Consider the following 14,958-nt stretch of genomic DNA (forward strand, 5'->3'; position numbering starts at 1 on the left):
TGTTATAATCCCCACTGTACTGACCGTAACAAAGTTGGCGATTTTGCCAGAATAACACTCTAGTGAGCTGTAGCAGTTAACCGCAGCCGTGGCGTACGTAACATAAAGTGGCGACCTCGCCAGGATAAACCAAGTGCTTTATAGTGGTGTAGTGTATTGTGTGGGGTATTATTACTTATATTATTTTATTGTTTGTGAGAACGAGTCCCTGTGAGCACCATGGAGAGAGTTACTGGCCTTTTCACCTCACCAGTGGAGGGTGAGGATGCGAGTGTGAGCCGGCGAGACTCACCACGTGGGTATGACGAGTCAACCGCGCGTGGGGTCAGTGAGGACGCACGTATGTCTCATGATAACGGACGTGGCGGTCCCAGTGAAGGTGATGTGGGATATATTAGCCCTGGCAGAAGTATCGGAAGCAGGAAGGCTCCCGACGATCTAGTCCAGCAAGCAGTATTGCTGATAGTGTCCAGTCAGCTGCCAGACTGGAGGAACTGCGATTGAAGCTGGAAATGAGGAAAATGGAGATAGAAGCAGAAGAGGCGAGAGTTGAAGAGATTAGCTGCGGAAGAGAGACGAGAGTCAAACAGACTAGCAGCAGAGAAGAGGCTAGAGAGGCGGAAGAGAGGGCTAGAGAAGCGGAAGAAAGACGAGAAATTCAGAGACTAGCAGCAGAGAAGGAGGCTAGAGAGATGGAGATGATGAGATTGGAGATGGAGAGAGAAGGGCAGATAAAGATAGAGAGTTGGAGTGGGAGAGAACTCGCCATGCAGTAAGTACGCCTGGAGTTGTTGGTAGTGTAGGAGGAGGAGGAGAACAGAGTGTAGAGCGTACTTTAGTTCAAAGTCTCCAGCTAGTCCCTGAATTTGATGAGGCTAAAGTGGCTGAATGGTTTGTTCGCTTCGAGAGGAAAGCCAAGGAGTTTGCTTGGTCTCGAGAGAGATGGGTAGGCTTGGTCGCGAATAAACTCAAGGGAAAAGCCTTGAAGTTTATGATAAAATGTCAGCTGATGATCTGGATGATTATGAGGAGTTTAAGGCTGACATTTTGCGGGCATATGAGCTGCGACCAGAAGCCTATCGCTTGCAATTCAGAGGAAAGAGGAAGCGAGCAAGTGACTCCTACCTCGAGTGTGCTCGTTCACTGGAGCAAGTGTTTGAGAGGTGGATTGCAAGCGAGGGTGTTGACTCTCTCGAGGCTTTGAAGGAGTTAGTAGTTATGGAGCAGTTCATTGATATTGCTGATAAGGAGCTGGTACCTCTGTTGAGGGAGAAGAGGTTTAGGACTTTGAAGGAGGCTGCTACATGGGCTGATGATTATGTGTTGGCCCACCGTCCTGTGCAGCAGCCTGGGAGTTGGAGTCGTAAGGAAGGTGGTCCTAAGGGAGGCCCAGGGAGTGGTGGCAGTTCTTCCTCGGGCTCTCCAGGCCACTTTAGGCGATATACTGGATTCGGCAGTAAGATGGGTTTGGAAAGCCCCAGGCCCCACCCTCCTTCTTCTGCGAAGGATGGGACGGCGGGAAGGCGGCCCCTAGAACTCCCAAGTATGATTACCAGCCTACGTGCTATCACTGCCGAGGAAAAGGGCATTTTAAGTTCAATTGCCCAAAGTTAGTAACAGCTGAAACTCCCAAGTCCTCGCAGAAACCAGTTGCCTTGTTGGTGTGGCCAGACCAAGTTTGTGGTGATGAGTTGACTGCTCCTTCAGGTTTTAGAAGTGAGAAGGCGTGTGCCTGAGTTGTGTTTGGAGGAGGAGAGCAGGTTGGCCCCCTGTCCCTCCCCTGTTGCCTCGCCCGCACCTAAGGATAGTGAGCTTGACTGGTGCCGTCCTTTCCTGTGTGGAGGCACGGTTGAGATTGATGGCACAAAGTATCCCGTCACTGTACTGCGTGATACGGGAGCACAGCAGTCAGTGTGCCGAAATGTCACTGGTAGAAGGTGACATCTAGCAAGGCAGTGTTGTGTCGTGGACTTAACACTGTGGAGGAGTTCGTGACGGCTGAGGTGACGCTGTCATGTCCTCTTGTCACTGCTACGGCTCAGGTAGCAGTGGCAGACGAACTGCCAGTCGCAGGAGTGGACTTCCTGCTTGGGAATGATTTGGCTGGTGGTCGTGTATGGATCCCAACCTCTGATGAGGATGAGGTTGCTGAAGAGTCTGGGCCAGTGGTGCAAGACTCTGTAAATGTTGTTACCCGCTCTCAGGCCCGCCGGGCTGAGAGAGAGCCTGTTACTACCCAGGAGGCTGCTAGCAGCCAGGTGGGATTGACTCCAGATGGGAGTAGCAGTGCTGATGTGGTGGAGCCAGTGTTGGGCTCACCATTGAGTTCTGGTGTAGAGGCTGACGGTGACGGCGTGGAGTCACTTGTTAATGCACCGGACTCGGCTTTGGGAGTTGTTGCTGAGAGTGAGGACGGAGTGTTGGGTGTAGCTGAGTTGTTTGATGGTTATCCTCACTCTGCAGAGCACTCCGGAGGGAGCACTCGTGCTGAGTTGCTTCCTGGTGTGGAGGCTGAGGGCTCTGATGTTCAGCACAGGCCCCAGCATGATAAGTCAGGCAGTTTGTTGGAAGTTGGCGCCCAGGGTGGGAGACTTCCAGTTCTGCGGGGGTTGGAAGTTTCTCCCCTGTGGAGCATCGTGGAGGCAGGGAGCGAGCTGTTCCCTTGCCTGGTGACTGCCTGGCTGGTGGTGATGATCCTTCTGAGGACTCACCGGATCACATGGCAGGAGCGGAGCAGCCTGGGCCAGCTCTCCGTCCTCGATGCCGTGTGGGACGTAGGGTTGCAGCGTTGCCTCAACCCCATGACCCTATAGTCCCCTTTCTCTTACCCAGCTAGAGCCTGCAGAGCTCATTCGTAGGCAGCAGGAGGACCCGGCGTTGGCCTCCTTCTTTGCTCGAGTGGGTGAGGGAAGTGAGGAGTTGGAGGGCAGGGAGGAGTTTGTTTTGCATCAAGGGGTGTTGTGTCGTAGATGGCAGGAGAGTGACGGTGGTGAGTTATTGCAAGTAGTTGTGCCGCATAAGCTGCGTGAGGCACTTGTGCTGTTGGCACATGAGGGGCCCATGGCTGGACACCTGGGCATCCGAAAGACCGTCGCTCGCCTGCGTCGCAATTTTGGTGGCCCAGCATGTCTGGAGAAGTAGCCACGATTCTTAAGTGCTGCCACACTTGTCAAGTGGTGGGCAAGCCTAATCAGACACCCCTGTGGCGCCACTCCACCCCATCCCTGCTGTTGATCCTCCCTTCACGAGGGTTTTGATTGATATAGTAGGTCCTCTGCCTACTACCAGGGCTGGTCACAAGTATTTGTTGACCATAATGGATGTTACCACGCGGTACCCTGAAGCAATTCCCTGAGAAGCACTCACTCTAAGGTGGTGCTGAAGGCTTTGTTAACCTTCTTTACACACTTTGGATTGCCAGCAGAGCTGCAGTCCGATCAGGGGACCAACTTTACTTCAAAGTTGTTTAAGGATACGATGACTGCGTGGGGGATCAAGCATATTGTGTCCAGTGCTTATCATCCGCAGTCTCAGGGAGCCCTGGAGAGACATCATCAAACTCTCAAGACCATGCTCAAGAGTTTCTGCATGGAGAGAGATAAGGATTGGGACGAGGGTGTCCCTTTGTCTTATTTGCGGTGAGAGAAGCGCCCACTGAGTCCTTGGGTTTCTCACCCAATCAGCTAGTGTTTGGACACCGAGTGCGTGGACCGCTCGACGTTGTTCGGGAGGCTTGGTGTCAGCCGTCGCCTGAACGCCCTGTCTCACTGCTTAAGAGCCTTCATGAGCCTATGAGGCGTCAGAAGCCAAGGCATTAGAGGTGACGCCTACGTAGGCGTCATATTTCCTGAGCCTTCAGTTCAGTTGTCCCGTATGAAGTGTGTTGCCAACTTCATGCCGTATGCTGTCCTTGAAATCCTAGTGCTCCTCACCATATCCTTGTCTCCACCAATATAAAGATAAGTTACATGCGTCCCGCCTGGTGTCAAAATTACCCAATGGCATGCTGTCTCTCTCTCTCTCTCTCTCTCTCTCTCTCTCTCTCTCTCTTTCTTTTTTTTATCTCTTTTTTATTTTTTTTTCAGATAAGTTTCAGCCTTTTCCATTCGTGTTCCACACACACACACACACACACACACAACACTCACATTTTCTAATTTTTTTTTCTCTTTTTCTTTTTCTTTTTTTTTTTTTTTTTTTTCCTATGAAGATAAGCACTGTGAAAATATAAGCACATGTGTGTCTAAAATATTAGCAAATGTCATCTCTCTCTCTCTCTCTCTCTCTCTCTCTCTCTCTCTCTCTCTCTCTCTCTTTTTTTCTCTCTCTCTCTGAAGAGAGAAGCGTCACTTTCCTTTTCGAAGGCGATGTAACTAAAAAATAGCAGCTAATCACAAAGACGACAAGTATGACAAGCAGGTTTGGCTCGGGCGCTGTCTCACTGCTTAAGAGCCTCATGAGCAGTCGAGAGAAGATTAGCCAAGGCATTAGAGGTGGCGCAGGCCCACCTGTGTAAGGCCCAGCAGAGTATGAAGGGGTATTATGACCGAAGGGCCGAGTATCGGAGTTTTGCCCTGGAGATGAAGTGCTCGTGCTGTTACCACTTCAGGGCCAGCCGCTTGCTGCCCGCTATAGTGGCCCCTATGTTATAGAGAAGAAGGTAGGTGACCTCGACTACCTGGTGGTCACTCCTGACCGGCGCAAGAGGGCTCAGCTGTGTCACGTTAACATGCTGAAGCCCTATTTTCGTTCTACTAGCCAGAAGGGCTCTTTTAGTTCTGCCGTGCAAGAGGCATCTTCAGTTTTATTTTTCTGCCGGGAGGGAGAGGCTCCAGAAGTTATTGGGCCTGAACCTGTTGTTCCTACAGGGCAGTGGGAACGGAATAGCCTCCATCTCTTGAAAGAGAAGGTTGAACATTTAGGGGATCAGCAAGATGAGTTGCTTCGGCGGCTGAGAAAGTACTCTTCAGTGTTTAGCAGTGTCCCGGGCAGGACACAGTTGATAGAACACGATATTGATGTTGGGGACGCAGAGCCTGTCAAACTGCCCCCTACCGAGTAAATCCTATGAAGCAAGCACTGGTGGAGAAGGAGTTGGAGTACATGCTTGAGCATGGGCTCATTACTCGGACTTACAGTCAATGGAGTTCCCCAGTCACCCTGCAGCCTAAGCCTGATGGCAAGGTCAGGTTTTGTATTGACTTCAGGCGGGTTAATGCTCTAACAAAGTAGACACTTATCCCTTGCCCCGTGTAGATGACTCTGTGGACCGAATCGGGTCAGCTACTTTTATCACCAAAGTGGACCTTGTCAAGGGTACTGGCAGGTCCCATTGACGGAGCGGGCTAAGGAGATAGCGAGTTTTGTCCAACGGCGCTGTCTATCAGTGCCAAGTGATGCCTTATGGGCTGCGAAATGCCCCAGCCACATTTCAGCGTCTCATGGACCGAGTTACTGATGGTCTGACTCACTGTGTCGTATACATTGATGACGTGGTCATCTATGACACAACATGGGCTGAGCATCTGACTAATGTAGAAGCCCTCTTTGCACGACTCCAGGAAGCGGGATTAGTTGTCAACTTGGAGAAGTGTGAATTTGTACAAGCTCGGGTGCAATACCTGGGTTACCGAGTGGGCCATGGCTACATCACTCCTCCTGAAGCCAAAGTAGAAGCGATCAGGCGGTTCCCCGCACCGACCTGTCGCCGTGCCTTGCAGAGATTCTTAGGAGTGGTAGGTTACTACCGTCGTTTTGTACCGGGGTATTCGACCCTCCTGGCACCTCTTACAGATCTCTTGCAAAAGGGTAAGAAGTGGGCCTGGAGTGAAGACTGTGAGCGCCTTCCACCGAGTTAAGACCATTTTATGCGAGATGCCAGTGCTCCAGGCCCCTGACTTCAGAAAAGTTTTGCTCTCGCAGTAGATGCCAGTCAGGTGGGAGTAGGCGCAGTTTTATTGCAGCCTGATGACCAGGGTGTTAACCACCCTGTGTGTATTTTCAAAAGTTTACTCGCCCAGAAGAACTATTCAGTCATTGAGCAAGAGCTGCTTGCCATTTTGCTAGCCTTGCAGCATTTTGAAATTTACATCCCGCTTATGGGCCCCAAGTAGTCATCTATTCAGATCATAGCCCCTTCAGTTCTTAGAAAAGTTGTTGTCCTGAGGAAAGTGTAGCCGGTTGGGGCTGCATTTCCTGTTGCGTTCGTCCACTCGGGTGTGGCGACGCGGAGGGACGCGTTATTGTTTCGTCCCGTTGTTGCTGTTGGTGGCTGTGGTCACCAGTGTGTTTGGTGGGTGGCTGTGTGCCCCACCATCTTTGTGTAGTTTCAGTAGTAAACTGTATTGTAGTGGTTGTAGCCACGCACACTATTGAATGCTGAGAGGCTTCATGTCGGCCAGTGGTGCGTAGTCTCGTCCGTCAGACTTGTCTGTGACGAGTATCTGGACTCGTGTATTTGGCTGTTGTCACCCGTAGGTGGTGTCACCACCGGATGTGCTGTACACATCATATATTGCAGTAGTAGTAGGCTAGGGATGTCAGTCTGACAGGTGTTAGTAAGCACTTGTTGTAGTAGATAGTATATAATATACTGCGCGTGTTGTCCCAGTCTGTGATTTATCACAGTCTGTGGACAAGGCGTGTAGAGGCATTAATACTTCATAGAAGTGGGTGGAATTGTCCTTGTGGGCGGTTTCTCTAGGGGTATTAAGGCCTCGCCCTGTTACACATAACATCTACCATTTATAAATTCTACTTGGTTGGGTACAGGAGGAGAAGGAGTTGCTGAGGAGATTCCCTTACAGTGGGGAAGTTATACACTGTTGGCGACCTTGAAAGAACCTGATGGTTACGGCTGCTGTGATTATAGTAGTGGGGACTCTGTGGTGTGTTATATTCCCCACTGTACTGACCGTAACAAAGCTGGCGATTTTGCCAGGATAACACTCTAGTGAGCTGTGGCAGTTAACCGTAGCCGTGGCGTACGTAACAATATATATATATATATATATATATATATATATATATATATATATATATATATATATATATATATATATATATATATATATATATATATATATATATGTATATATATATATATATATATATATATATATATATATATATATATATATATATATATATATATATACATGTGTGTGTGTGTTTGTGTGTGTGTATATATATATATATATATATATATATATATATATATATATATATATATATATATATATATATATATACATATATACACACACACACACACACACTATATATATATATATATATATATATATATATATATATATATATATATATATATATATATTATTACGACCGTCGAACATTAATATAATGTAATGTATTTTAGGTTAAGATGTGATGGCGTCCTGCCAGCAATATATATTATTTACCCATTTATTATTTCATTGTATCCTATGTTCGTATTTCGTGATTCGAATGTATATATTGTGTTATTCATATGCTTTTGTGTAAAGCGGCTGCTTGTCGGGTATTTTAGAGTGTCGTCGACGTCATCCCCTTTTTCACTTTGTGAGAGACCAAAGCGATTGTGCCAGACCCAATCAGATTATTGTACGGTCGCGCCCTCTGGGAGTCTTGAAGTGTTTAGCCAATGGGAGCATAGATTACAGCATGTGACGTAACGCTCTCCCCTCGAACGCAGTACAGACCACAGCGGGATGCCCTCGGTGTTACACCTGCGCCCACCGCCGGTACTCCGCTCCCCTCATCTCTTTGTTCTTGGCTGAGTATATTTCTTATAGTCCTGATTAGCTAGGGTTCTGTTTCTCTTTGCTACTTTTGTGGTCACTGTGATAAGTGACTTGTGAGAATATTTTGGTGTCTTGGGTGTTAACCCTATATTATTTGGTGAATTTATCTTTGAGCAGCGCATGGGACGCTTGCCTCGCCTTTGTTTGTGTGGTGTTCCCAAGAGTGTTCTTGGGTGTTAATTTGTTTCTACATTACCTAGGAATCGTAATATTTTGGTGATTTATCTATTATTGTGTGTACTTGCCAGAGGGGAAAATAAGTGTGCGGTGTTGTAATTTATATTTTACCTCTAATAAGGGTTGTCCTTATTTACTTTATTTTGTGGTCTCATTTACTACTTTTTACACCCCTGAGCAGCATATGCGTCATTTACACGGCGCTGCTTTTATTCGCTTTGGGCAAGCGTTTCAATGGCACCAATCGCGATCTGTGTAGTTTTCATTGTTCGCCAGCTGGTTTAATTCACAAGTTGGTCCTGCCTATCGCGCCGAACTGTCGCTCTTGTGGAAGCCCTATTAAAAAATATATGTATTGATATTCATGCCTACATTTTTCATAATATATACGTTTGGTTATTTCACTATGTGTCTGATTGAAAATGACAAAAATATGCAAAGTATGGATGTACCAGTGTCCCATCAAAATATTTTTTGTAAGTCTAATAGTACATATATACCTTATCACAAAATTGTCAGAGTTTCTGCATAGGATAATGCTCCATTCAAAAAATGTAGAGCAAATATCAGTGAGTAGCATTTACGAAAAAAAAAAAAACAATTTTCGGAGTCTGTGCCGAAATAACCTGGCCAACATTACCAAAACCGAATTTTCCTAACTGAATCACAACAAGCGAACTTGGTATGCCTTTTGATCTCAGAAAGTTTCTCAGAGTTGGCACTGTCCATTTTCTAAGTTCATCCTCACTAATATCCATAGTATTAGTTAGCCATAGTCGTTGTGTAGCGAGTGTGGCGATGGCTCTTAACACGCTAGATTTGTTTACGTTTCAATAGAACAATCTCGGTGCATGTTAGACAATATCCTCTATACTGTTAATTTCTTAAGACTATTAATTGTTGTGATTTTCTGTATGAATATAGTTCATATTAATTTTATGGAAAGAAAAGGCATTAAAACTACGCTTTACCTATTAATGATCTTTTCTATTTTTTGTCCCAGAAATAGAGATGGTAAAGAAGAGCGCTCTACATATAAATTATATAAACATATCCACTTTTTTAGCTTTTATGCCACGAGTATATTCTTAGAAAGATTATAACTATTTTATTAAACCATTTAATATTTACAAAACGTGCAGAAAAGTACGTTCCAGTTGACCAACTTGCTGTGAAATAATTAACCCACATGTCGGTTGAAGGCACCTACATAGCAGATCGCGATTGGTCCCATTCGCTAGCGACTTCGCTAGCGTCTTTTATTCGCTAGCGACTAGAATCTTGAATTCGCAGCGTCTACTTAACGCTGCGATAAAGTTAAACGGGCTCAACTTTTAACGCTGGCGTCTAGCGTTTCAGGAGGGAAATAATAGATGACGAGGGCAAGGTGTGAGGGTCTATCGCTTCTGTAGGGAATAAATTATGGCTCAAACTTGACTCAAATAATTATAACAGCATTTTCCTGGATGATTTACTTAATTAACTCAGTCACTTTTAATGATAGTAGGCTTTATTTGCAAGTCTTTTTATAATATTTTGGTTGTTGCTTATCAACTTATTTTCATTTCATTTAAAATATCTTCCCGTTTTTCCTTATAATTTATTTTTTTTCTTTTCTTTTCTTTTTTTTAAAATAGAGAGAGAGAGAGAGAGAGAGAGAGAGAGAGAGAGAGAGAGAGAGAGAGAGAAAGAAAACGGGTATGAAGGACATCTTGGCACGAGTCCATTTCTACCTCGTTAGATTTAACGCTTCCGAGTTCATAATTTTTAGCAGCATCGTGTAAACGGCTTACCGCTTGCGTTAATAACCGCTTGAAATTCGCTCCGGAAAAGCGTTAAGTTGGCGATAGTAAACGCTAGCGTTAAAAGCAGCGCCGTGTAAACCGGCTATTAAGTTGGCAATAGTAAACGCTAGCGTCTAGCGTCAGAAGCAGCGCCGTGTAAACCGGCCATTAAGTTGGCAATAGTAAACGCTAGCGTCTAGCGTCAAAAGCAGCGCCGTGTAAACCGGCCATAGCTATTATATTTCTTAGAGTTTAAGAGTTATATCTTTTGTATTTGTGATTGTGTGCTGCAGGTGGTGCTGACACCCAGTGAATAGCTCATATTTTGGTATTGGGCAGCTGTGTTTGCATTTATTTCCTGTTTTATTATATTTTTGAGGTGTTATATTTTGTGATTGCTTTTATATCATTTACTTGGACGTGATTATCATAACTCTAACTACCTACGGGCCTTAATTTTAATTTTGATTGTAATTTAGTTAACTTTGCCTTATTTTTGTGTACATAAATTATGTTAAGGATTTACATTCCTTTTCTTAAATCTTACCTCAGATATTTTTTTATTTCTTGTACTCCTTTGAGTTGTTCTTGCGTTAAACTGTTGCACGAAGCCTACTTAGTCACTCTTCCCTTATTTATGTTAATATTTTGTACTTTAATAAGAGTGATTTTACCTACTAAGTGACAGGTGGCCCAGTCATTGTGGGAACCCAGTCAGGCTAACTCTAGGATCGTAACTATATATATATATATATATATATATATATATATATATATATATATATATATATATATATATATATATATATATATATATATAACTACTAACAGTATACAGTTAGGTTGAGTAATCTGTGGAGGAGGTAATAGACACCTACCAAAACAATAAGGAGGCGGTGGCATAGTGGATAAGGTGGTGAGCGTGGGATCGGGCAGACGTCCACACGGTAGGTTCGAATCCCACCACGTACAGCCTTAAACACTGCCATTTGTCGAGTGGTTTAAAGTTACCTACATGTCACCTTAACGTAAAAAAAAAAAAAAAATAATAATAATAATTTACTCCCAACGAGGTCTAATAGCACTAGTTCTGTTCCGATCTACGTAGTTCTGGTCTGGATCAGTTCAGGGGATGCTGTGAACTTTTCATTAAAGTTAGTTATGATCTCGCTGAATGTTTCCCTTTGTGTCTCACAACTCAACGGGGCAGTCACAGCCTGCTCTCTAAAGACAACTCTCTTCCTTCTCACAAAACTACATGCACTTATTACATACTCTCTTCACTCAAAATAAAAAAAATGGTGACTCCTAATCCAGCCTTGGAGTCCCTTTCTGGGAAGGGGACCAATAAACAACAACAGGTGGGACTGTGCTTCTGGTAGGCGCCCAAAATGTCTTGACACCTCCATCAACTTTTTCTTCATTAACTTCTGCATCATTCGCGATCTTAGATCTAATTTTCAGTCTGTAGAACACCACCTCTCCTCTACTATATCTCACCTTCTTTTCCTCACCGAAACACAACTGTCTAAAGCAACTAAATGTAGGCCTTTTTATGTTCTCTCATACTTTCTGTATCCTCATTTTCGTTCCAGAGCTGGATGTTGAGTCTATGTGCACAAAGTCTAAACTTGCTCTCATGCCCACACTCTTTTCCATCGTCTAGTTTCGACTCGATGGTCATTCTCTAACTAATTTATTAGTGCTGTCTATCTCTCCCTTAACTCCTCTGACTATAGTTAATTCTTTGACTATTCAACTTCCAAATTGGAGCACATTCTATACCTGTATCCTTTAGCAGATATCCATCCTTGGAGATTTCAATGTTCACAACTGGCTTTGGCTTTCCTCTCACTTCACTGAACATACTGGTGAACTATCATTCAACTTTGCTATCATCCATAACTTAAAGCAACTTGTGCAACACCCTACTCGTATTTCTAACCGACTTCGAAATACACCCAACATTCTTGACTTTTCTTACTTCTAATCCTTTTGCTTATGCTGTTTCTCTATCTTTTCCGTTAGGCTCCTCCGCTCAAAACCTTATCTTTGTATCTTTTCCTTTTTCTCCAATCCCTCCTCAGGACCCCTGAAAGTGGAGGTGCTTCTTGCGTTTTACCTATGCCAGTTGGGGATACCTGAAGCAGTATTATGCTGGAATGATTACTGTTCCGTAACAGAGACACATCTCTGTGTGCTGAAGGCATAATAGATGTGACGGTGTCTGGCATGGAGGAATACATTTCTCACTTTTTTTTCAACCTAAACCTTCTTAACATTGGTTTTAACACAGCCTGTTCTCATATGCTATACATGATAGAGAGGTTGTCCACATAAAATACTTCAGCCTTCCATCACCTGAATCTCATGCACTTTATTTTTTTTTTGCCCGGAATCATGCCAAGTCTGATTTTCAACTTGACAAACATTCCTTTATAAATAAAAAAATGTCAAAAATTTTCTAACTCCAACTCCCCTCGAGACTTCTGTCACCTGGCCAAAAATATCTATTATGACAATACTTCTTCATCTTTCCCTCCATTATTTCATCTTGGTGGCACAATTGCCATTTCATCTGTCTCTAAACCTGAACTCTTCTCTCAAATCTTTACTAACAACTTTACCATTAATAATTCTGGGCTTGTCCTTCTCTCTCCTCTTCCCTCTGACTATTTCATACCTTCAATTAAAGTTCTTCTTAATGATGTTTTCCATGATCTCGTTGGCCTCAACCCTTGGAAGGCTAATGGACTTGATGGGGTCCCTTTTATTGTTCTCAAAAACTGTGCTTCATTGCTTACACCTTGTCTGGCCAGACTCTTTCAACTATGGATATCAACTTCTACCTTTCCTTTATGCTGGAAGTTTGCCTACATTCATCCTGTTCCTATAAAGGGTGACCGTTCTAACACCTTAAATTTAATTTCTTGCTTGTCTAAAATTTCTTAATCTCTCCTCAATTGGAAGATTCTCAAACATCTGTCACTTCACAATCTTCTCTTTGATCGCCAGTATGGCTTCCGTCAAGGTCTATTGGTGATCTTCTCACTTTCCTTACTGAATCTTGGTCATCCTTTTTTAGAAACTTCGATGAATCTTTTGATGTTAGACATATTAAAAGCTTTTGATAGAGTCTGGCACAAAGCTTTGATTTCAAAACTGCCCTTCTATGGTTTCTATCATTCTTTTTGCAACTTTATATTTGATTACAATTGTGAAGTTCTGAAGTTGGTTTGGGTAACCAATAAGAAACTTTATCTGTTAGGTGATTTAAGTGACGACTTTATCTTTTAAATGTAAGCTTCAGAAAATTTTATTTACTACTATTTTTTTTTCAATTAACCGAGAGGCCAAATAGGGTAACCCTTCATAGTGCAACTTTATTGGACGTTATCATAGCTAACAAACCTGAGTCGATCCTACTCGCTGTTGTTGTACCATGCCCTATTGCTGATCATAATCTTATAACAGACACAGTAAACCAACGCAAACCCAAACGCCCACCCACTGTAACAAAAACCATCCGCCATATGGCTGACTACTCTCTGCTTACTTTTCTTAATAGATTAAATACCGACAATCATGAATTAGCACAAATATTTAAAAGAGACAATATAGAGACGCAGGTTAAGACTTCCACTCTCTCTCTCTCACTTTTCCTCATTCTCTCTCTCTCTCTCTCTCTCTCTCTCTCTCTCTCTCTCTCTCGCTGTCTGTCTGTCTGAAAATAAAACCAGTTAGACAGGCTTGAGAGTTCTAAACTTCGCGAAGAATGCAGGCGTGAAATTCATGTGAGACTAGATTCATGCACAACGAGACGTGACCAAGGGCGGTGTTAGTCGGTGTGGTGCAGTGTGCATATCGTCCATGTGTCAAGAACTAATGATTAAGTAGAATTGCATCATTGGGACATCCGTGAACCATATCCACTTGCGCAAAGAGACAAATAAGGGCTAAGGCTGCCCTTTTGTTTATTTCTTTCCTATTTTCTTATTTCTCTTTAAGATACCGAGGCCTTGTCTACGGTTTTATCACGGAATTTAATTTTATTCACCTATAGAAGAGGGTTAGATGAACATCGGAGTAACTGATATTCAAAGCGTTGGATCATATATATATATATATATATATATATATATATATATATATATATATATATATATATATATATATATATATATATATATATATATATATATATATATATATATATATATATATATATATATATATATATATATATATATATATATATATATATATATATATATATATATATATATATATATATATATATATATATATATATATATATATATATATATATATATATATATATATATATATATATATATATATATATATATATATATTTTATACAATTTTGGGATCTCAATAGGTACACTCAGTGTGAGGTGAGATTCGTAAATTTTAGAAAGATACCAGTGTATTGATAATTTTAATGGTAAATACTCCTTCATTGATATTTGTGTATGGGAATTTACTCTTATTGCATGATGGCAGATCACGTACGTTCTTTCAGTAGTATATTAACAACCAACCTGGCAAGCTCCTCTCGCCTATGCGCAATATCTATTTCACTAAAGCGTTTATAACTGAATCACTGATAATAACTATATGAATGCATATCTAGTTATTTCTATACAAATGTGTTGGAGAGATAACTGTGGTAACTATAACCATTGATGGATAATAATAAAGATAAAAAGGGAGACATCGTAGTCAGTGAGGTGGATGAAACGACATGGAATGCGTGTCGTTAAACCTTGGAGAGGAGGGGCTATAGTGACAGGTCGAGGTTATAAGGCTAGGCAATAAAAGGTTGTAGATCCCCACACTTAGACACACTTTCTCAACAGCCACTCCACCGTTGACATCATCATGCGAGTCCTAGTGAGTGCAGAGGAAAGAACCTCATTACTGACTTTGGTGTTACGACAGACAATATCAACGTTTTTATTACTGTGTAACAGAGATATAGAGATTGATATATATATATATATATATATATATATATATATATATATATATATATATATATATATATATATATATATATATATATATATATATATATATATATATATATATATATATATATATATATAGTACATACATATATATATATATATATATATATATATATATATATATATATATATATATATATA

Source organism: Portunus trituberculatus, chromosome 4 (genome assembly GCF_017591435.1).
Source record: "Portunus trituberculatus isolate SZX2019 chromosome 4, ASM1759143v1, whole genome shotgun sequence".
Lineage (NCBI taxonomy): Eukaryota > Metazoa > Arthropoda > Malacostraca > Decapoda > Portunidae > Portunus > Portunus trituberculatus.